The 26209-nt window shown below is 39.4% G+C and overlaps 1 protein-coding gene across 1 annotated transcript in view; it reads left to right on the forward strand.

Annotated features, from left to right (window-relative positions):
- The window catches only part of SSPN (sarcospan), a 133623-nt gene that overhangs the window by 53878 nt on the left and 53536 nt on the right, over nucleotides 1-26209 (forward strand). The window lies entirely within an intron of this gene.

The following is a 26209-nucleotide window of genomic DNA, read 5'->3' on the forward strand; positions in this document are numbered from 1 at the left end:
CATGAGGCATATATATATATACCAGTTTAGTTTAAGTTGATATTACGTTACATTTGAGTACATTTTAAAAAATAAATTTATTTACTTTTTTGGGCTGCACTGGGTCTTCATTGCTGTGCGTGGGCTTTCTCTAGTTGCGGTGAGTGGGGGCTACTCCTTGTTTCAGTGTGCAGGCTTCTCATTGTGGTGGCTTCTCTTGTTGCGGAGCATGGGCCCTAGGTGCACGGGCTTCAGTAGTTGTAGCACACAGGCTCAGTAGTTGTGGCTCACAGGCTCAATAGTTGTGGCTTGTGAGCTAGAGCTCAGGCTCAGTAGTTGTGGCGAAGGGGCTTAGTTGCTCCATGGCATGTGGGACCTTCCTGGACCAGGGCTCGAACCCGTGTTCCCTGCATTGACAGGAGGATTCTTAACCACTACGCCACCAGGGAAGTCCCTTGAGTGCATTTTAAAACTCTACATTTTTACTCCTTCCCACATGTTATAAGTTTTTGATGTCACATTTTACATCTTTTTTATTTTGTGGATCCTTTAACTAATTATTGTAGTTATGGTTATTTTTACTACTTTTGTCTTTTAACCTTCGTACTCACTTTATAAGTGATTAGTCCACTACCTTTACTATATATTTACTTTTACTAGTGAGATTTTTCCTATCATATGTTTTCTTGTTACTAACTAATACCCTTTCTTTTCAGCTTAAAGAAGTTCCTTTAACATTTCTTGTAAGACCAGTTTAGTGGTGGTGAACTCCTTTAGTTTTTGCTCATCTGGAGGACTTTTTTTTTTTTTTTTTTTTTTTTTGCAGTACGTGGGCCTCTCACTGTTGTGGCCTCTCCTGTTGTGGAGCACAGGCTCCGGACGCGCAGGCTCAGTGGCCATGGCTCATGGGCCCAGCCGCTCCGCGGCATGTGGGATCTTCCAGGACCGAGGCACGAACCCGTGTCCCCTGCATCAACAGGCAGACTCTCAACCACTGCGCCAGCAGGGAAGCCCTGGAGGACTCTTTATCTCTCCTTCAGTTCTGAATGATAACCTTGCAGGGTAGAGTATTCTTGGCTGGAAGTTATTTTGCTTTCAGCACTTGAATATACCAAGCGACTCCCATCTGGTCTGCAAAGTCTCTGCTGAAAAATCTGGGGGTTCCCTCGTATGTAACAAGTTGTTTCTCTCTTGCTGCTTTTACGATTCTCTCTTTAACTTTTGACATTTTACCTATCATGTGTCTTGGTGAGGATCTCTTTGGGTTCAACTTATTTGGAGCTCAGTGAGATTTCTGAATCTAGATATCTGTTTCCTTCTCCAGGTTAATGAAGTTTTCAGCCAATATTTCTTCAAATAGCTTTTCTGTCCCTTTTCTCTCTCTTCTCCTTCTGGGATCCTATAATACAAATATTGGTCTGCTTGATGTTGTCCCATAGGTCCCTTAAGGGGATTTAAAAAAATTCTCTTTTCTTCTTGATGCTGTGTTTGGGTGAGTTCCACTGCCCTGTCTTCCAGATCACTGATCCTTTCTCCAATTTCATCTGGTCTCTTCTGTTGAACTCTTCTAGTGTATTTTTCAGTTCAGTTATTATATTCTTCAGCTCTATGACTTCTGTTTGGTATTTTCTTATATTTTCTATCTCTTTGTTGAAGTTCTCTCTGTGTTCACCCATTCTTCTCCCAAGATTGCTAAGTATCTTAATGACCATTACTTTGAACTCTTTATCAGGTAAATTACTTATCTCTATTTCACTAAGTTCCCCCACCCCCACCCCCCAGGATTTTGTCTTGTTCTTTCCTTTGGAACATATTCTTGACTCTCATTTTTCTTGACTCTCTGTTTATTTCTACGTATTAGGTGAAGCAGCTACCTCTTCCAGTCTTGAAGGAGTGGTCACAGGAACACTGGTGTTGTGTTTCAGTCTGCTGTCTGTGCAGTGCCCTGGGGTGGCAGCCTGCCAAGAATTGTCTCTCTGATTGCTTCAGTCCTGTGGGGCCCAGAAATGCAAGTTCCCTGGCCACCAGAGCCAGATGTTCAAGGGGTGTCCGCTATGTGAACTGCATGCCTTCTGGGTTTGGCAGGGCAGGGCTGTGGGGGAGTGCCAGGCCAAGCCCACCCGCAGGGCAAGGAAAGAAGTTTTTCTTGAGAGGGCAGGTTTAGACCTGAATGGACTGAGAATTCATTGTAGGGGGGCTAGTGAGACACAGTGTTGTTCTTAAGAAGGCATTCAATACCTTTTTTTGATAAATTATAATCAGTTGTTAAGGTAATCTAAAATGGCTCTGAAGCCCTCAGCCAGAGCTGGAGAAATGAGTGAACGTGGAGTACAAGAATAAGTGAGAAGAAGTTTTCTATTCATAGTGATAAGGCTTGAATATAAGTGGCAACTTCTTTTACTCTGTTAAAGATTTATACTTCTTTAATACTGATATGTTATATATCATATAGCATATCTTATAACATTAATAAATCAATACCATTGTGCTTAACATTCTACAAAAAATATAATTGAACTCCACTGTGCTAAGCACTACCACCACCAGGGTGAACAAAAACAGTCCCTGCTTTCAAGAAGCTTAGAGGACAGAGGAATATTCTGATCATAGTGTATATCATCTGGGCAGTTGTTGTAATAAAGAGTTGTGTTTTAAAAGAAATAAAAAACAGAAGTGGATTGCTTGTAGATAGCCTTAATTCTCAGGCCTGTACAAAGCCCACTCAACTGAAAGTCACATCAGCACCACATACCAAGGGTAGATACCTGAACTGCAGGCAGAGTGACTAAAAAAGAATTGATCGCCCTCTAGAGTAATGCTTCTCAAAGCCTTGTCCAGAGACTAACCTGCATATGAATCACGTTTCAAGCTTGTTTAAAATACAGATCCTTGAGACCCTTCTCAAGAACTTACTATGCCATATTTGCAGTGTTGGGTGCTGGAGTCTTTGTTTTAAAGAATCTCCAGGTAGTTCTCAGGCATTGTTTCAGAATCATGCTGTTTGGGTTTAACACAGAGTGATTTTTACACATCTGAACTTATGACATGGTGACAAACATCAAAATATTCTAAATTTATATTGGCTTATCTCCTAATGACACTCCATTATTAATTTAATTCAGTTCATTGTCAAATATGAGCCCGAGTTCTTTTCTATCATTTGGAGACTTAACCAGTTCTTTCCTATATTGCATTTGTATTCTTGGTTGACGTTTATTGCTCTGTAGGTATATCCTTTTATATTTGTTCCTATTGGATTTCATCCTATTAAATGTCCCTACTAAGTTTCATCATTTTGATCTTTAAAAATATCTAATCAAAACTATTTATTTTTTTAAGGCTATTTTGAAATTACCTCTTTTCTCTGTAGTATTTGTCACCAGTTCAATATGATTTACAACCAGTAACATATTTACTAAGCTCACATTTGATTTCTTCTTTTATTTGTAAAGATACAGATAAGCAAACCCCCTCCTAACTTCTCTTCAAACTGATTTCTGTGGAATACCACTCTACCCATTAATGATCCTCAGCCATGAGTAACTTTGGTCTTAACTTTTGTGACATTCCCATAAAGAGAAATGTTGTTTTCTTTATATGTAGTTTATGGCCTGGTTTATACAAACATCTCATTAAAAAATACTTAGAGCATGGGGGGGTTATATAAAGAAGAGTTCTTGAATGAGTATTTTTATTTGAAAGATTCTTAACTTCTAGTTGGAATAAGAATAAATACCTTCTTCATATCTTTAAGAAATAACTTAGAAAAACTCTGGAAGATAAGCCATCACAAATCTTTGGCCCCAAGTTCCAACTATAGAGAACTCTGGGGAAAGTGTTTCCTCTTTGTAAGGAGTTCACTGTCTTTCTTGGTCTGACCAAGTCCTTTGCCCCTCAGGACATCTTGTAAATCCACCCCTCCTGGATTTTGAGAATAGTAACTGTCAAGCTGATATTTGAATGCACCAGGTTTTAACTGCTGCTGCTTTGTTATATGCGTCCTAATTAAATATTTTCAATTTTGTACTTATGGCCTGAAGCAATCTAATTATCCAGGATACAATTTAATAAATTGAAAAAAATGTACTGTAATGAATGGGACTAACTGGCATTTTGCCTCACACAGTGGAATGTAAGCAGTAAATGCTTAATAACTTTTAATTTATGACCATGACAGTTAGCCCTAGAAGCAGGGAACGTGGTTTTCCTTTTCTCTGAATCACCATGCAATCAGAAAACAGGTACTTTTATGCTTCAGTTTCACAATCCAGAAAAGGAAATAGCTCTTGTTCATCATTATCAACCCAGGATAGAGAAAGAAATGCAGAGGGAATTTTAAGTTAATAATTGTCTTAGTGTTTGAAGGTGGCAGCTGGCCAGGTGTTCTCAGGTTCAACTGAAGAATTAGAATGAAATGTGTTTGAACTGGGAAGGTTAAGGTTAGATGCTGAAATTCTGGAATGCTCCTGCTGGACACCCTTTAACTAGGGCTTTTCTTGCTTCAGATGGCCACTGCAGAAGGTTGGACCAGATGATCTCTCATACAATCTCGTCACTCTAAGTCAATTTCAAGAAAATGGTTACTGGCTAGAGGTCACAAACTGCAAGCATGGCTCTTTTGCATAGTCTCTTAATAATTATGTGGTCCAGGATGGAAACATTGACTATTTATTTAAATACCTAAACTTAGAAGTTTAACAACTGAGAAATATGGTTGAAGGTAGCCATCAAAATTACTAGTAAGGACCTGGCTGGTTGTGTATCCTTTGACTCAGTATCCCTGGACTCTAGAGCAAGATATAGGCCATCTGGCCATATCCAGCCTGCTGCCTATTTTGTACAGCTTGTGGACTAAGAATGATTTTTACAGTTTTTACATGGTTGAAGCAAAATTTTAAAATTCTAATATTTCATGACCCATTGAAAATTAAATAAATTGAAATTTCATTGCACATGTATAAAGTTTTATCTGAACACAGGCATGCTCATTCATTTATGTATTATTTATGACTGCTTTTGCATTATATCAGCAGAGCTGAGTGGCTGAGAGAGACCATACGGCCTAAAAACCGAACAAATTTACTGTCTGGCCCTTTACAAGAAAAGTTTGCCTACTCCTGATCTAGAGAATCTATCCAGAAGAAGTGGCCCACAAAATGTGGAATACTCTTGTCATCATAGTGTTATCTATAATAGCAAAACTGAGAAAAAATGTAAATGTTCCCCAAGTATATAGAAATTACTAAGTAAATTGTGTCATATCCACTCAAAGGAAGGCAATGACTAACAATATTGAAAAATAAAATGGTTATGTTAATTAAAGTGGAAAAAGAATCAGAGCACCGACTTGTATAACACTGTATGATTATAGCCTTTAGTCATTCAATTAATTGAGTTACCCAACAAACATTTATTGGAGGCTAGAATATTATTGAGGTATATACATGAGAGGAAAAAAAACCTGGAAAGCATTTATATGTAGAAAAATTATATTTGTTGATTTATTTTTCTCATCTCTATTTTGGCTTTTTTCTGCATGATGTTTATGTTACTTACATATTAAAAACCTTATCAAAAAAGATTGGGAAAAGCATCAGAATACACAAAAGGACAATGAACAGCTCTCTATAAGACTGAAGCTGCCTGGTGGGGTTTGCACAGGACCCTTGATATTGGTGTCTGTGGCTTGTTGTGCTCCAGCAACTTCTCAGTCTTTATCTCCTCATTTACCATATTTCTCTTCATTAAAGAAAAGAGCAGGCTTTCCTTTAAAAAATCTCTGCTTTCTACCCCCACCAACCCAAGGAGCCAATAGGCATGAAAGACTTTCCCACCGTTCAAAAAAGATAAGCTTATTTACCAACAGTCGTACCATCTGAGCAAACTGCAAGTTTTGCTCTGAAGAGATTTAGTGGTATTCTGTGTTTTTCACGATGATCTAAGAACACACATGGGAGCAAGGGGAAGCGGGAGTTTTTCTGAAGTAGAAGTAGTTCTGGAATCTAGATACCAAACACCCTGCTCTTTCCCCTCTTTCCCCAGTGACGAACATAGCCATTAATTACATTACATTGCAGTCTTTAAGACAATAGTATCACCATTCCTCAACATTGCGGTTCAATATTTTGAGACAGTAAGAATGAAATGATAGCAAGGAAAACATATTCATAGGATTAAATTTGTGGCTGACACAAAACACTGAAGAAAGAGACACTAAGAAATTATTATGCAATAAGGCATCCATAGAAAGACGAAGAAAAGAAGTTCAAAAAATGCCAGAATGATCCAAAGAGGAATCCATCTGACCAGTATCCTGAGGCAGTAGTGGACCACCCAGTGGGAGGAGGGGGCAAGCATGATGGATGGTTGCTCCATACGAATGAAATCACATTGACATTACAGACCGTCCTCTCTCCTTACCTCTGGATACAGTTCTTATGCTAGTCAGAGTCATCTGTGCACGGATTGGAAAACTGAATTAAATCTAAGAAGCATTTATGGAGCACCAACAGCAGTGAGGTTAAGAAGTATCAGAAGATGATGTGTTCTGGGCAGCAAGAGGAAGGTAGTGTGGAGGGGTTGGACATCAAACTGCCATGGCTGTGATTCAGATGTGAGGACATGGTGACAGTAGAAAAGAGAAACAAGAGGAAACATGAGACGCATTTCCAAGGAAAAATCTGTATGACTTAGTGATTGATTAGATAGAGGACATTGTATAGAAGTTTCCCTGAGGGCGGAGTTTGTGCCCTAGACAAACCACAGTGGCTAACATGGTACCTGCCGTTCAAATGCGGTTTGAATGAAATGGGCTGAAGATGATTGTCAGGCTGGGAGAAATGTGGTACCATTAACAAGATTAAAAGGTAAAGAAAGCAGGCTAGATTTTTTAAAAGAAAGATTCTGAGCCGAGTTTTAGAAAAAATAATTCAAGATAATGGTGAGTCATCCAACATCAAATGTCTCGTTAGCTGACTGGAATTAGGGAATTCTAGGGGAACTTTTGAAAAGTATTCCTATATTCAGCAAGCATTAGTTCTGAAACTCCTAAAGAATGGATTCTGCTTTCTACCAACAATTTTGGCTGTTTCAGCCCTTCGAAAGCAGTTGGAAAGCTCTCAGTTAATATGCAAATTAATGTTGTCCAATAATATTGCCTGGATTTGGGGTAATGACAATCACTCATAATGGGGGACATTTTTGAAACATATTAATTAGGCTTTCTCATATATTTTCCTATTTCTTCCAGAAGCACCCATTTGCCTTGAGAGGATTTAAGAATGTTATGGAAGGAATGAATGCGAAGGGCTTTCCTAGGGTTAGTATTTAGCCTCTGACATTAAAATAGGATTTTTAAAAAGACAGTAGTCATTTAAGCCAGATTTTGCCCAGAAAGAAAGAACTTTCTAAATTTCTTTAACTATCAAGACTAAGCCATGATAATTCAAATCATAGACTTTCTTCCATAGTGCAGAGAGGATAGCTCTTCCCCCTTAAGAGAGTTAAGCTATGAGGATGGATGAGGGAGGAGAAAAGAGGATATGACACAGAGGAAGCAGAAAGGCTGAATCCTGCCCTTTCTGGTACAAGGGAAGGAAGACAAGAAGCTTGACGGATGTCAGATAATCAAACTCACTCCTATCTCCCACATGAGGTTGAAGGCTTAGTAAGTAAGGTTTTAGAAACACCCAGATAGGTATATGGAAGGTGAAGGACATTTGGACTGATGTCTTACTTTTCTGAGGTTAGTGTAGAAGAGGCTGTGGCCCCTAGAAAAAGCTCCATCCTGTGGCTTGATACACATCAAAGATGGCGTGAAGGAGATGGCATTGGGGTAGAGGACAACACGGGTCAAGAGGTGAGCAACTGCTTCCTCCTACTCACATATGTGACCTTAAAGGGGACTCTCCTTGAAGGGTCCCAGGGGTGCAGAAAGAGCCTATAGACCAGCAGAGGCTTAGGTACGGAGAGGGGCAGCTAAGGAGCTGAAGACTTAGAGGCGAATAATCTGAACCAGATTCCAGTGTTGGGAACTAAGTTTTCACCTTCAAAAGTCAGACAGCACCTGTCACACCTCAGCAGTCACCAGTCCAAGGAGCAGTGCCCCCTGCATCTCCCCTAAGCTCCTCCTATAAGGTTGCAAAGCCTCAGCCCCCTTTTCTACACCCAGAAGCTTTCAAAGAGAAGAACAGAGGAGGGAGGCGACTTCTGAATGGCTGAGCACTTACTGAAGTCATCCAAGCAGAAGCTGAGTTCTCTGAAGAGACAGTGCAAATGTTTGGATAGCATTAACATCTGCAGATTAAACAAAATGTGTACCCACTGGCCACCCTCACACTCTCCAACCCCCCAAAGATGTGGGGACTTAAGAAATCTGAAAAGTTATAATGAAATAAAGAAACTGCATTTTTTGGCACATCTGAGTGTACACCATGTAAGTGAACGTTCAGTGCTACTACACATCATTAAAATTAGGAGTTAAATGAGGATTGACTGCAATAAATGATTCTCAGTGTGACTCAATAAGTATAGGATAAAGCTGAACTAAGAAACTTGCCTTCAAAATGTATGGCATTATTTCCAATTGCTCTAAGTAAGAACTGTCCTAAGCCATTATCAGACCATCTTCCTCCAATGACCTTAAAGGAGACTTCAGAATATAGACCTCATTTGAGTTTTCATGTATTTACTAAGATCCAAACAAGTGGACTGATTACCACTAGTGAAATCCTTTCAAAGTAACAAAGTGCTATGAAAAATCTATACAAACATCCATGAATTGTATGGCTCACCTCTTATTCTCTAATCATCTATTGTCATTACTCTAATTTTCCCCTGTGGTCTATGATTTGCTAATTCCAAGTAAGCTAGAGGAAATTTGCTTGAGTTCAAAATCTGATATTTTATATTTTGAAATTCATTGAATAAATAGTCATTGAGCAAGATCTTCTTCCCAGTGAGGTATTTTTCCCCCTTTTTTACCCCACTTATTAGTCAAAGGGTGGAGATAGAGTGCCAGCTTTGCCCGTTCAGTGATAGATGTAATAATAAATGTAAAAGTGCTCATAATTTGTCAAGCATTATAAAGAAAATTACTTTACATAAATTATCATATTTCACCATCACAATAGCTTTACAAGTAGGAATTATTTTTATCCTTATTTTACAGATGAGGAAACTGAGATGTACTATCTTGCTCAAAAGTCAGACAGCTAGTAAGTGGCAGAGATACAAATCAAACCCATTCATTTAACTTGCTAGCTTTTCTTAACAATGCCACTGTATTCTAGCTTGGTTGCCCTACTTCTCTACCAGAACACTCTAGCTCATACTATTGTGGTATTTTGGTACAATGTGTTGGGCTTCGTTTATTTATTTATCCCACAGTGATTATTTCCTACTATATCCCCCTGTATTAGGCACTGGGTGGGGACCGAACCAAAGATGAGTTCACAGCTTAGTAAAGGATGTGAATTTGTCAACAACTATTATACAAAAGTTAGGACTAACTTGAGGCTCAAGGGATGAACTGTGGCAACAACACTGAAGCCGATTGAATTCTTCCTGGGGAGACCAAGGAAAACTTCCTGAGAAAGTGGAATCCCAAGTAGAGTCTGGAGGTCCTGGAGGTCCGTGAAGCCTTTTCAGGGGGGTTATAAACTCAAAACTATTTTCTTAATTATACTAAGATATTATTTGCCCTTTTTATCTGTACAGTGGAGTCTTCCCAGAGGCTACTTGATGTGTGCTATCACAACACAATGAGTGCAGAGCAGTTATAAGAACCCAGCTTTCTTCCATCAATCCAGAGATTTACAAATATTTAAAACAATGTCCCCATTTTCACTATGCTTTGTTTTGGAAATTATACTTATGTTTATTAAAATATGTATGTTACTATATGGGTGTTTATTTTGTTTTTAAATGGATTAATAAATAAATATTTTTAAAGATCTCAGTTTGCACTTTTAATACAGTAAATATCAATAGGTGTGATCCACTTAAACAAAATGTCTTTGGGCTTCTTAATAATTTTTAAGAGTATAAAGGTCAAGTGGGGTTTATCCCAGGAATGCAAGGATTCTACAATACACGGAAATCTATCAATGTGATAAACCATATTAACAAACTGAAGGAGAAAACCATATGATCATGTCAATAGATGCAGGAAAAGCTTTTGACAAAGTTCAACACCCATTATGATAAAAACTCTCCAGAAAGTAGGCAGAGAGGGAACTTACCTTAACATAATAAAGGCCATATATGACAAACCCACAGCCAACATCGTCCTCAATAGTGAAAAACTGAAACCATTTCCTCTAAAATCAGGAACGAGACAAGGTTGTCCACTCTCACCACTGTTATTCAATATAGATTTGGAAGTTTTAGCCACAGCAATCAGAGAAGAAAAAGATATAAAAGGAATCCAAATCAGAAAAGAAGAAGTAAAGCTGTCACTGTTTGCTGATGACATGATACTATACAAAGAGAATCCTAAAGATGTTACCAGAAAACTACTAGAGCTAATCAATGAATTTGGTAAAGTAACAGGATACAAAATTAATGCACAGAAATATCTAGCATTCCTATACACTAATGATGGAAATTTGAAAGAGAAATTAAGGAAACACTCCCATTTACCATTGCAACAAAAAGAATAAAATACCTAGGAATAAACCTACCTAAGGAGGTAAAAACCTGTATGCAGAAAACTATAAGACACTGATGAAAGAAATTAAAGATGATACAAATAGATGGAGAGATATACCACGTTCTTGGATTGGAAGTATCAACATTGTGAAAATGACTATACTACCCAAAGCAATCTACAGATTCAATGCAATCCCTATCAAACTACCAATGGCATTTTTCACAGAACTAGAACAAAAAATTTCATAATTTGTATGGAAACACAAAAGACCCCAAATAGCCAAAACAATCTTGTGAAAGAAAAGCGGAGCTGGAGGAATCAGGCTCCCAGACTTGAGACTCTACTACAAAGCTACAGTAATCAAGACAGTATGGTACTGGCACAAAAACAGAAATATAGATCAATGGAACAGGATGGAAGGCCCAGAGATAATCCCACACACCTATGGTCACCTTATTTTTGATAAAGGAGGCAAGAATATACAATGGAGAAAAGACAGCCTCTTCAATAAGTGGTGCTAGGAAAACTGGACAGCTACATGTAAAAGAATGAAATTCAAACATTCCCTAACACCATACACAAAAATAAACTCAAAATGGATTAAATACCTAAATGTAAGGCAGGACACTATAGAACTCTTAGAGGAAAACATAGGCAGAACACTCTATGACATATACCACAGCAAGATCCTTTCTGACCCACCTCCTAGAGAAATGGAAATAAAAATAAACAAATGGGACCTAATGAAACTTAAAAGCTTTTGCACAGTAAAGGAAACCATAAATAAGACTAAAAGACAACCCTCAGAATGGGAGAAATTATTTGCAAAGGAAGAAACTGACAAAGGATTAATTTCCAAAATTTACAAGCAGCTCAGGCAGCTCAATATCAAAAAAACAAACAACCCAATCCAAAACTGGGCAGAAGACCTAAACAGACATTTCTCCAAAGAAGATATACAGATTGCCAACAAACGCATGAAAGGATGCTCAACATCGTTACTCATTAGAGAAATACAAATCAAAACTACAATGAGGTATCACCTCACACCAATCAGAATGGCCATCATCAAAAAATCTACAAACAATAAATGCAAGGGTGTGGAGAAAAGGGAACCCTGTTGCACTGTTGGTGGGAATGTAAATTGATACAGCCACTATGGAGAACAGTACGGAGGCTCCTTAAAAAACTACAAATAGAACTACCATATGACCCAGCAATCCCACTACTGGACATATACCCTGAGAAAACCATACTTCAAAAAGTCATTTACCACAATGTTCATTGCAGCTCTATTTACAATAGCCAGGACATGGAAACAACCTAAGTATCCATCGACAGATGAATGGATAAAGAAGATATGGCACATATATACAATGGAATATTACTCAGCCATAAAAACAAACGAAATTGAGTTTTTTGTAGTGAGGTGGATGGACCTACAGTCTGTCATACAGAGTGAAGTTAAGTCAGAAAGAGAAAAACAAATACCGTATGCTAACACATATATATGGAATCTAAAAAAAAAAAAGGTTCTGATGAACCTAGGGGCAGGACAAGAATAAAGACGCAGATGGAGAGAATAGACTTGAGGACACGGGGATGGGGAAGGGTAAACTGGGACGAAGTGAGAGAGTGGCATGGACATATATATACTACCAAATGAAAAATAGGTAGCTAGTGGGAAGCAGCCACGTAGCACAGGGAGATCAGCTCTGTGCTTTGTGACCACCTAGAGGGGTTGGATAGGGAGGGTGGGAGGGAAGGAGATGCAAGAGGGAAGAGATATGGGAACATATGTATATGTATAACTGATTAACTTTGTTATAAAGCAGAAACTAACACACCATTGTAAAGCAATTTTACTCCAATAAAGATGTTAAAAAAATTAAAAAAAAAAAAAAAAGAAAAGTCAGCAAGGTTCTATACTGATTAACTGCCATGACACTAGTTTGTCATTGTTTCATATTCAGGTTTAATACATGAGTTTATACCCTGGTATATGATTTCATAGATCTCATTTACAATGAGCGTATACACTTAAATGTTTTCACCCTAAATTTATATTATATATTTGATTTAAAATTTTGGTAAATATAAATCTTAGGAATATTGCAAAAAAAAAAAAGAGTATAAAGGAATGCGGAAACGAAACATTTGAGGACCACTGGTACAGAAGAAAGAATATTGAAGGTGGCATCAGAGGACTTCAGCTCAGCCTTTACCTCTGCCACTTATCACCTGGTGCATGGGGGGAGCCAACTAAATGTGCCAAGTCTTGGTTTCTCCCTGCTACAAGAAAGCAGCACCTCCTTCCTCACTAGTTATAGATCAAATAAGATAAAGTATGTGAAATTGCCCCAAATCCCAAGAGTCACTCATAATATTTGATGGGCAATAGATCCTTCTTATTTCAGTGTGAAGGCTATACACTCACTTTAGAATTTTTAAAATATGTGTGAAAATAATTCAAGAACATGATAAAATATCCAAATATTCCCGAAGGATTTTTGTGGGCAAAATATCTCCTGGTCTTTAGTCCATCACTCCCACTCTCCAGAGGTAAATACCCGCTCTTATCCCTTGCTGTTTCCAGTTCCAGGGGTAGTTCCCACCACAACTCTAAATAACAGGGTTACACCCCTACTTTGATTGGAAATGTTAGGCAGTATCTAAAAGGTCCCTGCTGTGAAAGATGGGGCTATAGCTCAGTGTATTGTGTTATCCCTAATTAGATGCTAATATAGCATTTTAAATATAAATAAGATAATTAGGGTTCTACTTGCTCCCCCACCTCTTTTCCCTCTTTTACTCCATTACCTTTTTAGACAGTCTCATGACTCTACCCGATGAAAGAAGGTACAACTTGCTTAGCCTTACCTCAATCTTTATCCTTCTCTTCTGCTTCCCTATTTCTGACAGGGTATACTTCACATTGTCAAAGCTGATAGCATTTTTGTCCTGTATCAAGTTATTCTTCCTACATTGTGTGTATTTATTGATTGAACTGTCACTGAACAGCTGAAGGTTTGGAGAAGGTTTCCAGCCTAAAAGGCAAATGTGTTTTCAGCATATACTCAAAATATATCCTGATTTTTAATCATTAGTTGTAAGAAATCTACTTCCTTTACAGAGATCGCTCTCATTTTCTCTCTGAATCATCTGACCTCTTGTTCCAATATGCTATTCTGGTAGCTTCCAATTCTTATTTTATGGACGCAATATCTTCATTGACAGCCTGAGGATACTGATGAAAAACTTTTACTAGTCCTCTTCTGTTTCCCCAATTCTCCCTGTTCCTTTTGAGGGCTGTTCATTTTGATCCTTCTGTTTTGTGCTGTTGATTTTATCTACACATTCTGGGATCCTTGGTTGCCTGTTCATGCTTAGACAAAGGGATATGATATAATGACTGGCAGGTGACTTCCAACCTCCAGAACTGGGGAAACTTTACTCTGGGGCGTGACCTGCTATCTAGGAATCTCAATTTATTTCATTTCTTTAGAAAAGAGCATGGGGGTAAATGTCAGTGTGGTGTGTAAGGGTGCAGCTCTGCATTGAAGAGTGGAGGTGGAGATAGGGATGAGTGCAGCTGTTCTCTAAAGAGATTTTTAACTAGGTCCCCAGTTTTCAGGTCCTCCTCTGAGCTTTGCCTTCTATTCCTGAAGATTCAGAGGCCAGAGCCTCCCTAGGGCTCTCCTGAGAACCCTGACTCTGGAACCCTTCTTTTGGGGGATAATCAGGGATGCTCCTCCTGTCAACATGCTCCTTTCCTCTTCCCAATGTCCAGATATTTGTTGATCTCCTTTGTATGCTGATGACTCCTTCCCTTCCTCTTTACTCTTATATCCTTATTCTTTTCTACTCCTCCTCCTTCTCTTCTTCTCCTTCTTCTTTTTCTTCTTCTTCTTCTCCTTCTTCTCCTTCTTCTCCTTCTCCTCCTTCTCCTCCTTCCTCTTCTTCCTCTTCTTCCTCTCCTTCCTCTCCTTCTCCTTCTCCTTCTTCTTCTTCTTCTTCTTCTCCTTCTTCTCCTTCTCCCCCTTGTCCTTCTCCTCTCCTTCTCCCTCTCCTCCTCCTCCTCCTCCTTCTTCTTCCTCTCCTTCTTCTCCTTCTTCTCTTCCTTTTCCTTCTCCTTCTCCTCCTCCTTTTTCTCCTCCTTCTCCTCCTCCTCCTCCTTCTTCTTCTTCTTCTCATTGTAGTTTTGATTTGCATTTCTCTAATAATTAGTGATGTTGAGCATCTTTTCATGTGTTTATTGGCTATGTGTATGTCTTCTTTGGAGAAATGTCTATTTAGGTCGTCCACCCATTTTTTTTAAATTAGGTTGTTTGTTTTTTGATATTGAGCTGCATGAGCTGTTTGTATATTTTGGAGATTAATCCTTTGTCAGTTGCTTTGTTTGCAAATATTTTCTCCCATTCTGAGCATTGTCTTCATAGTATTTTTCTTAAAAAGCTATTTTAAGGATTGATGGACTAGCCATTATACCTTCAAATCTTATGTTTCAAGAAATGTGGAAGCTAAATCCTGGTACATTAAAATATATTGCCCTGATCATTTTTCTTATTTCTTTTTGTTATCATGTTGACTGTGGCCCATGTATGTGGATAATTAAGCTTAAATAGTGCCTTCAAGGATGAATGATGAAGTGGAGATTTATTTAATATCATAAAACTGGTAGATAAGGAAATTTTCATTTGCAACTATCAAAAACTCAAATGATATACGTGACACATATGATTTCTGTATTAAGTTCATAAATTTTTGTAGAACATCTGAAAACAAGGAAGGCAGAACTCTCATGGTTAAAAGTACCCTAGGGAGGAAATGGCCAGGGTTTCACTGGCCACCAACAAAGTAAACACACCTTGTTTACAACCAAGTAAAGATGAAGTAAAAATAAATCAGGAAATTTCCTCACAGTAGCTGCAAAAAAATGTTAGACATTTGAAGGTCAAACTCACACTCCAGGGCATCATCACTAACTTATTTACACACCTGATCTTCAAATACTATCTTGGTTAAACATTGATTTTTCTTCAGGTTCTACTTAGACCACAAATACTGACCACATGCTTGGTTTTTTTCCCCATTTTTAACAGCTTTATTGAGGTTTGACTGACATATAATAAATTGCACATATTTAAAATGTACAATTTAATAAGTTTGGACATATGTATACACCCATAAAATCATCAGAATAAAAGTAGATATTCCTTCAAAAGAATTGAAGTTGTATGATTTAGATATTCTTTGGAAGTCACTTAATCCTCTATCATGGAAACACCATCCCCATCTTGCTTAAGTCAGATACTTGGGCACTTTTCTTTCCGCCCTCATACCCAGTTCTCTACCTTGTCCAAGCCACCGGGGTCTCTCTGCTGGGTGTTTGCAGCAGCCTTGCTGCCGATGTGCCTGCTTCCATTCTTCCCCTCCGTTAGTCCATTATCCACACTGCAGCCCCGTGATGCATTCAAAATGTAAATCTAAACACATTACTCTCCTGCTCAAATCTTGGCCAGGGCTTTACATTACCTTAAGAATAAAGTTCAAAATCCTTAGCGTGACTTTGCAAGGCTCTTCACATTGAACTTTATTCTTAAGGAAATAAGAATACAAGAACAGAGGGAGACAGAATCAAAGGAAGTTCAGAATATAAAATTAGCAAAGCTCAGTGACCGAATACATAGAGGATTGTGGCAAGAATCCAATGAGGTGATTTAAGTAAAAGGGTTTCGTGAAACATAAAACGTTATTTCAATGCCATCATTATATTAGTATTATTCCTTTCTGTCTCTCAGTGAATCTTTGGCATTACTGAATACCAGAACTTCACTTTTAAGTGGCTTGCTATTCCAGCCTAGGCTCATGAAAGCCTGGCACATGGGGTTGGTTGCTACGTGGCTCTGAACACTCAGATCAAAGCTGTACCACTGGGCACCTTTGCTCGCATCCCCAGTCATTAGAGGTACTCAGCTTTGAGCAGTCATGCTGCCATGTGGGTACTCAGTCAGGGTCATCCCCGGGGAGGGACTGGAGGTAACAGAAGCCCCCCAGGGGTCAGCACCACCTGTTGCTTCCCCTGCCATCAAAGAGGGGAGGCAACAGGTGTTGCTTGTTTTTCCTCTTGGGTTCACCTGCAAGGACTAACTGGGGTCCTTGGGGCCTAGAAATCTTGAGGCAATGGGTTCTAATCACAAATCCTTTGGTTATAAGGAACAGAAATCCCAGAAACTGGGAACTAGAAAAATCAGGAGCTGGAGTTGGTCTCTCTCAGTCTTAAGTGACACATGGTCTCTCTCACGTCTGTTTCTGACTATATGTTCTGCTCTTCTGCTTCAACCAGCTCTCGACTTTAGTAACCGTACAAGACCCCACACGGCCCCATCCAATTCTCTATATATCATGTATATCAGGACTGGCTATCTCTGACATCCACTAATGACGGGACTAATGCTCATATCCCAATTCCAGACTTTCCAGAGAGGAATCTGATTGGTCCATATTGTCATTTGAACAAGACCCCAAGTCTCAGTTCACTGTTGGCCTATGGATCAAATCTCCTGTGTCAGCTATCTAGCAGTTGTCCAGTTACTTGAGGCCATGAAATGCAAGGTCACATGCTTTGATGCGCACTGAGGAGGGACTAAGAAAGAGGACTCCTGAAGAAACTGATGTGGTCAGGGCAACAGGTATCCCTAACACATGGGAAACAATAAAGTGTAGTTAAGAGCATGGAAAATATTTATTTGGCGCTTGCTGTGGGCCATGCTCTGTGCTGGGACTGCAGCAGTACACACGTAAGAGCTCAGACACTCACAGGCTGATAACTGAGGAGGGAACACAACATGACATGAAAGACCAACCCTGATATGGGGACTTTCAAAGGAGAAGCAGGGGTAATCTAGGAAAGGGCTTGAGGGGCAGAGCTGACCAAGGCTGCAGGGTCAAGTCCAGCTACCTGGGAGATGGCTGGGGGAGAGGGGAGGAGAGTGTTCCCGGCATGGAGAACAGAGTGTTCAAAGGCCCAGCAGCAAAAAGGGAGCAGAGCTTGTGGAAGGGAAGGACCCTCGTGTGGCTGGAGACAAGACAGAGAAGAGAAGGTGAGGGTAGAGCGGGCAGCAAGGGAGTCAGGCTAAGAGGTCTGCACTTTTATACTGAGGGTAATGCGAAGGGGTGGACGAGATTAAGCTTGTCACTTATGGACTGGATATCACTCGTACTGATGGATCGTCCTCCCCTGTTTTGCTGGGGACAGGAGCCAGGCACTATGACAGGGGGTGGGGGTGAGGGGTGGTACCATCAGGACACAGGAGGATTCAAAAGAGAGGCAAGCCTGTGTCAAGAAGAAGTCCCCTCAACTTCACAATTTTGCTTGTGGTCTCTGTATTCCTCAAACCATCACCAATAAACAAAAGCTCTGCATGGGCGTATTTTCAGTTTCTCATGACTGTACCCGTAACGGCATCAGAAACACTGGCTGTCTTGTGTATGGCCTTAGTTCCAAGTGCCTCCTAAGAGGCCTTACAAAATGGTGCCAGCAAACTACATGAAAGTCATCAAGAACCAACAAACTAAATCTCATGCCTCTTAGTTTAAGGCTACCTGTGGAAGGAGGCAACAGAGCCAATCCGTTTTCAGCTGTGTACACTCTGTATGTGTCACACACACACACACACACACGGTGCTGCAGTCTCTCTGCTCAGGTCAGCACTTGGGTAATTGAAACCTTCAGATGGTTGGATCCTGGGTTTAGCCAGGCTTTTTTTTTTTTTTTTTCTTTCAGTGCCATAGTCAAATATTAACTTCGGATACTGTCTTTCTGTCTGAAGAGGACTCAGTTGGTCCTGATGTGAGGAAGTGTGCCCTGTGTTACATTTTTGTTGGCACAGCAAAAGATCGCTCCCCCAACTGTTCTGTACCCTACCACAAGCCCTCTTGGAACCAGAGACGTTTGGCAATGAGAATGTGGTTGAAAAAAGTTGATGAATTTATGTTTCATCTTCTTTCTCCACTTCTTCTCCTGGAGGTGTGAACAAATAATGAAACTACTAAAAAAAAAAAAGGCAGCATGCAAGGAGGAGGCCACACAATTGGCCCTTGAAAATTCAGACTCTAGATCGTTAGCCATGAATCTGAGCTGGAGGTACTGAATATTCATTCACACGATCGTGCACAGAGCGGTGAGGTTTCTTTTCTTGACACAATGAACCGAGTGTCCCGACGCCTTTAGACACTAGGGTGTTTGCAGAACCTCATCAGAGGCAACGACAAGGGAAGGGACTTTCTACTTCACCTCCAGGCCACCTCAGATAGCCCCATCATACAACATGACATACACAATCTCATGCTACAAAATATAAACTGCACCTCTAAACTTAAGAAATTCGATTCCTCCCATTTAACTGTCCCCTGGATGTTCTGGGTACACGGCATATTTTTCCCGGATCTAAAATTTAAAAGTTCACAGTTTAATAACTAAACAATTTTAGTCCAGAGAGATATTCTGGGGTGAAAGAAACACTACTTTAAGATACAAGAAAACTTGAAAGGTGTTTGAGATCTTTTGAGAGGAATGGAGAGGAAATTAGATTTTTTTTTTTTTGTCTCTTCATTTTCTCCTGAATCGTATAGCAGCTCATACAAGTAAGGGACTCAAATGTTGAGTTCAGCTCTAAGCTAAACATCTATCAAGGATTGTTTGCACACATAGAGCATCCTGATGGTAAGAATAAAAGTGGAGGGACATGCAGCAGAATTTATAGGTTTCGAAGGAAGGATTAAAAATTTCCAAGGGGCAAACAATCCCTATTGTCTGCCAGTCCTTTCACATGTACGCACTGATGTACCCACCATAATCCTTGCTGGTTTGGCTGTGCTCCAGGGAAGATACTGTTTGAAGACAAGAAGCAGGCTTAACAAAAACCAGAATGATTCTCTCACACTGCACAGAATCTCATGCAAGTTTTACTTTTGCTTAATGAGGATATATTTTCTTTCTCACTTTGGTCATATCGGTAAAAAAATGTGATCTTTGTGAAAATCTTTTTCCTTTCCTAGACTTTAATACTCATTTCTCCCCCGCCTTTTTATCCAAAGAAGCTGTTCTCATTATAGTTGGGGCAACTTTAATTGTATCCACTTCTTTGTTTATCCGAATTCTGTGTTACCTTCTATTTGAAGACATGATAGCAGCAAAAATTATGTTGTAAAACAAAAGTTATTATTTAAGACCAAAGTCCTACTCCAACATTCTTATTGTGGGAGGGAGATTGGTCAACAATGGTAGCCCTCTTGTCCTGTCTTATTGTTATAATTTTTTTCCCCAATGGTGGCTTAAAAAAGGGGTGTGGTGAAAATGCATTAAAAAAACCCCTACAGTTTCTCTTGGTTCTACAGGATAGTTTACACGAGTCAGTTAGGTAGGCAATCTGGCAGTCTTATCTAAAAATGTACAGCTGTGAAAACAGAGGCATCAATTAATTACAGATCAAAGTTTAGCTTTTTTTTTTGGTAAGGTGATCTGAGTCAAAGTTTTCCAGTGAGATACTGACCTGAAGGAAACTAATAACTAAACCTGGCACATTGATGCCCCTCATTGGAACAATATATAAGTGGAGGGTACATTGTGCAACTTAGAAATCAAAGACTGAGTTTTAAGAACGAGAACTTATGTGTAGAAATCGTGTCTCTTTCGAAATACTCACTTTGGAAGGCATTCCACTCACACGGTGTTACTGTTGCTAAGTATTTTTGTCAATTATGTTTATAGAATTGTGGTACATTATTTGTAATACTCTCTATGGAAGCTAATAGCATTCTTGAAGGATGGATTTAACTTTTGGGACAATCAACAGTTGTTTGGAGGTGAGTAAAGCATGTGGCAGCATGGGAGGACTCGAGCACTGAGAATGGGCTTTCTTGATTTTGAGTCCCAACACTGCCATCAACTAGTAGTGAGTCCGTGGGCAAGTGGCACGGCTGCTCGGAGGCTCATCTGTGAAAATGAGGAAGAAGAACGGTTCATTCATTCATTCATCAGAGGCTAATCGAGCATTCACTGGGGGGAGCAGATAATGGGAATGGAGGGATAAGGTGATTACCTCTGCCTTTACATTTCTGTCCCAAGTTGGTAATCAATCTTTAATAAAATAAAATTAGCAGGCCAGGTTTACACAAGCATTAAGTAATAAGGATGATTATCTTGGGCAGCTCTTAAATCATCTTTGATGAAATTTCCCAAAGAAAAATGGCAAGTGTTTGAGCAACTATAGCTTTACTAAGTAAAAGTTTAATTTCTCTTAATTGACAAAGTTGAAGGACCCAGGTCATTTCAGATGCATTAGCTGGTGCCTGGATTGATTGATTCATTTCATTTGGAATAATGGCTTACAATCCTACCTCTGCAGCAAGACTGTCTATAGCGCCTTTGAAAAGTGCAGATGCTATATGTCAACCCACTTCCTGAATTAGAATTCCTAGAGGAAAGTCTAGGTCACAGACATTTAAAAAGAGTATCATGGGTGATTCTGATACACAGTCAGGGATAAGAACCACTGGCTTATTGTAATCCCTCATACTTTCAGAAATTTTTCCCTTTACCTTAGTATATTATACTTCTCTCTCTCTTTTTTTTTTTTCTTTTTGCGGTACGCGGGCCTCTCACTGTTGTGGCCTCTCCCGTTGCGGAGCACAGGCTCCGGACGCGTAGGCTCAGCGGCCATGGCTCACGGGCCCAGCCGCTCCGCGGCATGTGGGATCCTCCAGGACCGGGGCACGAACCCATGTCCCCTGCATCGGCAGGTGGACTCTCAACCACTGCGCCACCAGGGAAGCCCTTATCTCTTCTTTTCACAAACTTTCTTTTAAAAATATTATCTTAGCAGCATCTCATTATTGAAACTAAATTCAATTAATATATGAAGATTCAATCCAGAGAGAATTTCTCAATCTACCAAGTGTAATATCTTTTTAATTGAGCATCCATTATATACCTAATTCTCCATTGTTTAGGTGACTCTCAAATAAATCTAAGACCAAATCTCCACTGAAGTGAGTTTCTTTTGAAAACTAAGCGTTTTGGGGGGTGTTTGTTTTGTTTTGGTTACATCATAATGTAATGTGCCCGTTAGAGGACAACAGAAAAATAGGAAGAAGAGGAAAACATTATCCATGTCCCACTGCCCCCAAGCAACTGCTTTTAGCATCTTGATGAGTTTTTCTAGGTGCTAGTTTCATTCTTATTACATCTCAAGCAACTTCCTTCAATAAGCATTTCACATGCTTCCCCTACTCTCTCTAAACAGGATGCACAAGAAAATTTAATTATTTTTTATTTAAAATATGGATTGTTTAGGCTTTTAGGAACAGAACAAAAAATAATGCATGACATTGAAAAAATGCCCTTTCCCAAAATCTGCATGGTATACTACATGTTTATTACAGATTGCTTAGGGATAAAAAATATGACTAAGTAAAAAATAGATGTTGAAGAAAGTTGAAAATGATTGACTGGCATGGGGTTCATGAACTCCAGCAAGACCTTGGTTCTTCAGTATTCAGGGGAGTTGAGAGAGGGCTATCCTCCTAGGGGCCAGCAATATGGTTGTGTATTGAGAGTCAGCTCCTTTCGCCTTGTCCTGGTCTGATTATACCTTTACTACCCTGAGGTGGAGCAGCAAAAAAGTGAAATTAGGAAGGTTTGTCTCCGAGGACTAGGCACAGGGAAGGAGCTGTTGACTAGGTGACATTGGTGCTGTAAGTCTGAACCAGTAGGTCCAAGCTGACACACTCCAGAGTCACCCCATAGATAAAAACCCACAAGGCATGAATAATTACCCTGCTACGCCACATGCTTCCCAGGAATGCAGGCATATGACACTGATTGTGACACTCTCTAGTAGAGTCACGGTGCCTTCACGCCTTGCTGGACCTCACACACAATTCTGTCCTCGCACACGTAACACTTTATTACACTCCCCTGTTTATGTGTCTGTCTCCCTCCAGTTGGATGTGGGCTCCTTGAGAGCAGGAACCTGCTGCCTTTTTACCATCAGTGCCTGCTGGCTTACTTGGCCATCTTAGGCACTCATTAAATGTTTATTGAATGAACTCAAGAAAGAATGCTGTACAGGCACTCACTCCTGAGAAAAAGGTACCAAGAAGAAATAAAATGATAAAGTTACAGTCAGTCTTTGACAAAGGAATGTTCCTTGCTGCCTTAGGGGACGGCAAGAGTGTTAAGCTTAGCTTGGAGCGTGTCCTGGGCAGGTTTTCAGAGTGGGACTTAATCACAGGGGTACATCCCAAACGTACTAACTGCCTAGACTCCACCTAAAATATAACTAAGTCAGACATTAAAAACAAAAACATGTATCAAATAGTCTACAGGTGATTCTGACCTGCATCCCTGACTTTAAAAGCTGTGCATACAAGTATCTGCTAACATACTACTTAATTTTATGATTACGCTAATAAAAGAACAACAAAAATTCCAGGTATAATTAGCTAGTTGAGCATAATGCTCATACAAATACACCTAAGCTGAAAGTGGTGTGGATTATAAAATAGCACTTGGCATTTCCTTATATGCCACATTGCAAAAGTATTGTAAATAGGAACTTTATAAAATATCTATCCTGCCCTACAATGGCTTCATATCTTCTGATACAATTTGACAGGAAAAAAAACAAAACAAAACACTCACCACTCGTCACTCCTGTGTGGTTTTCTTAGACAACAGCAGGTCTATTGTTGCAGAGACAAGGATGCTCATGGCAGTGCTGAGATTCACCTGGGCGGGAGCATTGGTCAGGGTACCTTCAGTTTCAAGGGACAGAAATAATTAAACAAAAGGAATATCTGTTGACTTGTTTATTGATTTAACCCTTCAGCAAATACTGATTGAGCCCCTTGTGTAGGCCAAGAACGATAAGCTAGGATAACAGCTTAACAATTACTGATTACTTATCCATGCTAGGAAATGTCCTCCATGTTTTCATGAACTATTGTATTTATACTTCATAGAGACCTTCTGAGATAAGTACTTTTAATATTCACATTTCACAGATAGGAAATCAAGGCTTAGAGAGGTGAGGGAACATGTCCACATCATACAGCTGGTAAGAATTGGAGCCGGGACTGGAACTCAGGCAGACTGAGTCTGATGTTTGCACTCACGGACGCACTAAAAATGAGAGAGAATTTATAGAAAAATGGTAGGAGGAAAAGAACACAGCCTATAAAGATTTGTCTTAGGGCCAAAGATGACTTTAAAGGAGATGATGACTGGATATGGAACCAAATGCAGGGAGTTGTAAGTCTATGGAAACCTGCATATTATGAAAATGAAAGAAGATGTCAGTCTGGCTTGGAGTCAGACAGTGACTCACTTACTCTAAAGAGGAAGAGTAGTGGTCAAATTGAAAATCGTATAGTTTGCTTATAACACATAGGATATTTAAAATTACTTTATGGTGTTTTCAACGTTATTATTTAGAAAACCTGATTATAATTCATCCAAAGTGTCTCGGTTGAGTTATTCCTAAAGACAACTCTTAAAAGAGAAAGGAAAATGGACGAACAAAATATGCATTCAAGGATTTTAAAGATTTATTGTTTATATCAGAAATATCTGAATCCAGATGAATCTTGTGTGTAAATTGTATGACTATTTAGGGTCTATAAATATTTATTAAAGCCATGCAGTGTTCTTTGCACTGTGCTGGGTACTGTGGAAACAATGATGATTAAGAAAAGCAAGATGTCTGTCCTCACGGTGCTTATGGTCCAGATTCTACAAAGCATCTGTTCTCACTACCCTGGAACTTGGCAGGGATATCTATGCACAAAGCACTTCTGCCCTTGTGATATTGTGATTTATAACAAAAGATATCATATTTGGTCTCTGTCCCCATTTCTGGCACAGACCTTCTAAAATCCTTGGAATTTCCTAAGTGAGGAAAGTGACAAAGGTGTCTTCTGTTATGCTAAAGAGATGACTTTTGGAACACACCTAAGGATGTGGGCTGGCCGCCAGGAGAACCAGCCACGTGATTAGAGGGTTGGAATTCTCAGTCCCACCCTCCAGACACCCAGGGAGGAGAGAGCCTCCACCCCAGGCTGAACCAATCACCAATGACCATTGATTTAATCAATCATGCCTGTGTAATGAAGCCTCCATAAAAACCAAAAACAAAAAACTGAATTCGGAGAGCTTCCAGGTTGGTGAACCAGAACACTTCCACATGCCACCGTGCACAGCCCCAAGCTCCATGAGGACAGAAGCTCCTTTGTTTGGGACCTTGCCCTATGTATCTCTTTCTCTGGCTGTTGATTCGTATCTGTTAACATCCTTTGTAATAAACAGGCAATTTAATGAGTAAAATAGTTTCCTGAGTCCTAAGTTAATCAAGACCAAGGAAAGGGTTGCAGAAACCTCTGATATATAACCAATGGGTCAGGAGCACAGATAACCATCTAGACCCGTGATCTATATCTGAAGTAGGGGCAGTCTTGTGGCACCAAGCCCTCAACACCTAGAATCTGATGCTGTCTCTGGGTAGACAGCGTCAGAATTGAGTTGAATTGTAGGACACCCAGCTGGTGTTGGAGAACTGCTTGGTGGTGTGGGGAGAAAACCCACACATCGGAATTGAGAGCATAGCCCTAAAGATGCATGTTTAACATATATGTTAACATGTTTAACGTGTATATTAGCACACATTTGCCCTTACCACACATGACTGCTTATGCGTGCAATGTATTAATGCCATGTTTCTATGCAATAAAAATCCAACTCATCAAGATATATGCAGTCAACCTGTGCAATTTTTGTGTGGTGTACCAATCATATCGCAATAAAGCTAAAAAATCCAAGTCATTCAGCTAAAATATAAATGGCAAGAGCAGAGAACTTAGAGCTTAGGTCTTGTAGCCTTCAAAAGGGATAGTGAGGGTAGGGGGAGATAAATTAGGAGTTTGGGATGAACATATACATACTATTGAATATAAAACAGATAAACAACAAGGACCTACTGTATAGCACAGGGAACTATAGTCAATATCCTGTAATAACCATTAATGGAGAAGAATCTGAAGAATATATATATATATATACATATATATATAAAACAGAATCACTTTGCTGTACACCTGAAACTAACAACATTGTAAATTAACTATACTTCAATTTTTTAAAATGGCTAAAAATGTGTAGCCTTGAGCAAGTCACTTAACCACTGAAAAAATTTCAACTTCATAGGGTTTTGGTTAGATTTAGAGAGTAATAATTTGAGTACTTTGTAACCTATAAAATATATGTATGTATGTGTGTATATATATATATATATATATATATATATACAAATACACATTGCAGACATCATTTATTATTGTAATTTACAGAAAATCATGTTTTTGTTATTTTAGAGAAATTTTTCAGAAAATGATACAGTTTCATTAAATCTATACTTATGAGATATAGCAATAAAATGTGCTGTGGGATAGGCTATGGAAGTAGACTGGCTCTGTGGCTAAAATCTGCGTCATTTAGGAGAATGTTGGTACTATATTGGTTGT

The sequence above is a fragment of the Monodon monoceros genome, unplaced genomic scaffold (assembly GCF_005190385.1).
Source record: "Monodon monoceros isolate NGI ecotype Baffin Bay Population unplaced genomic scaffold, NGI_Narwhal_1 Super_Scaffold_6, whole genome shotgun sequence".
In the NCBI taxonomy this organism is placed as follows: domain Eukaryota; kingdom Metazoa; phylum Chordata; class Mammalia; order Artiodactyla; family Monodontidae; genus Monodon; species Monodon monoceros.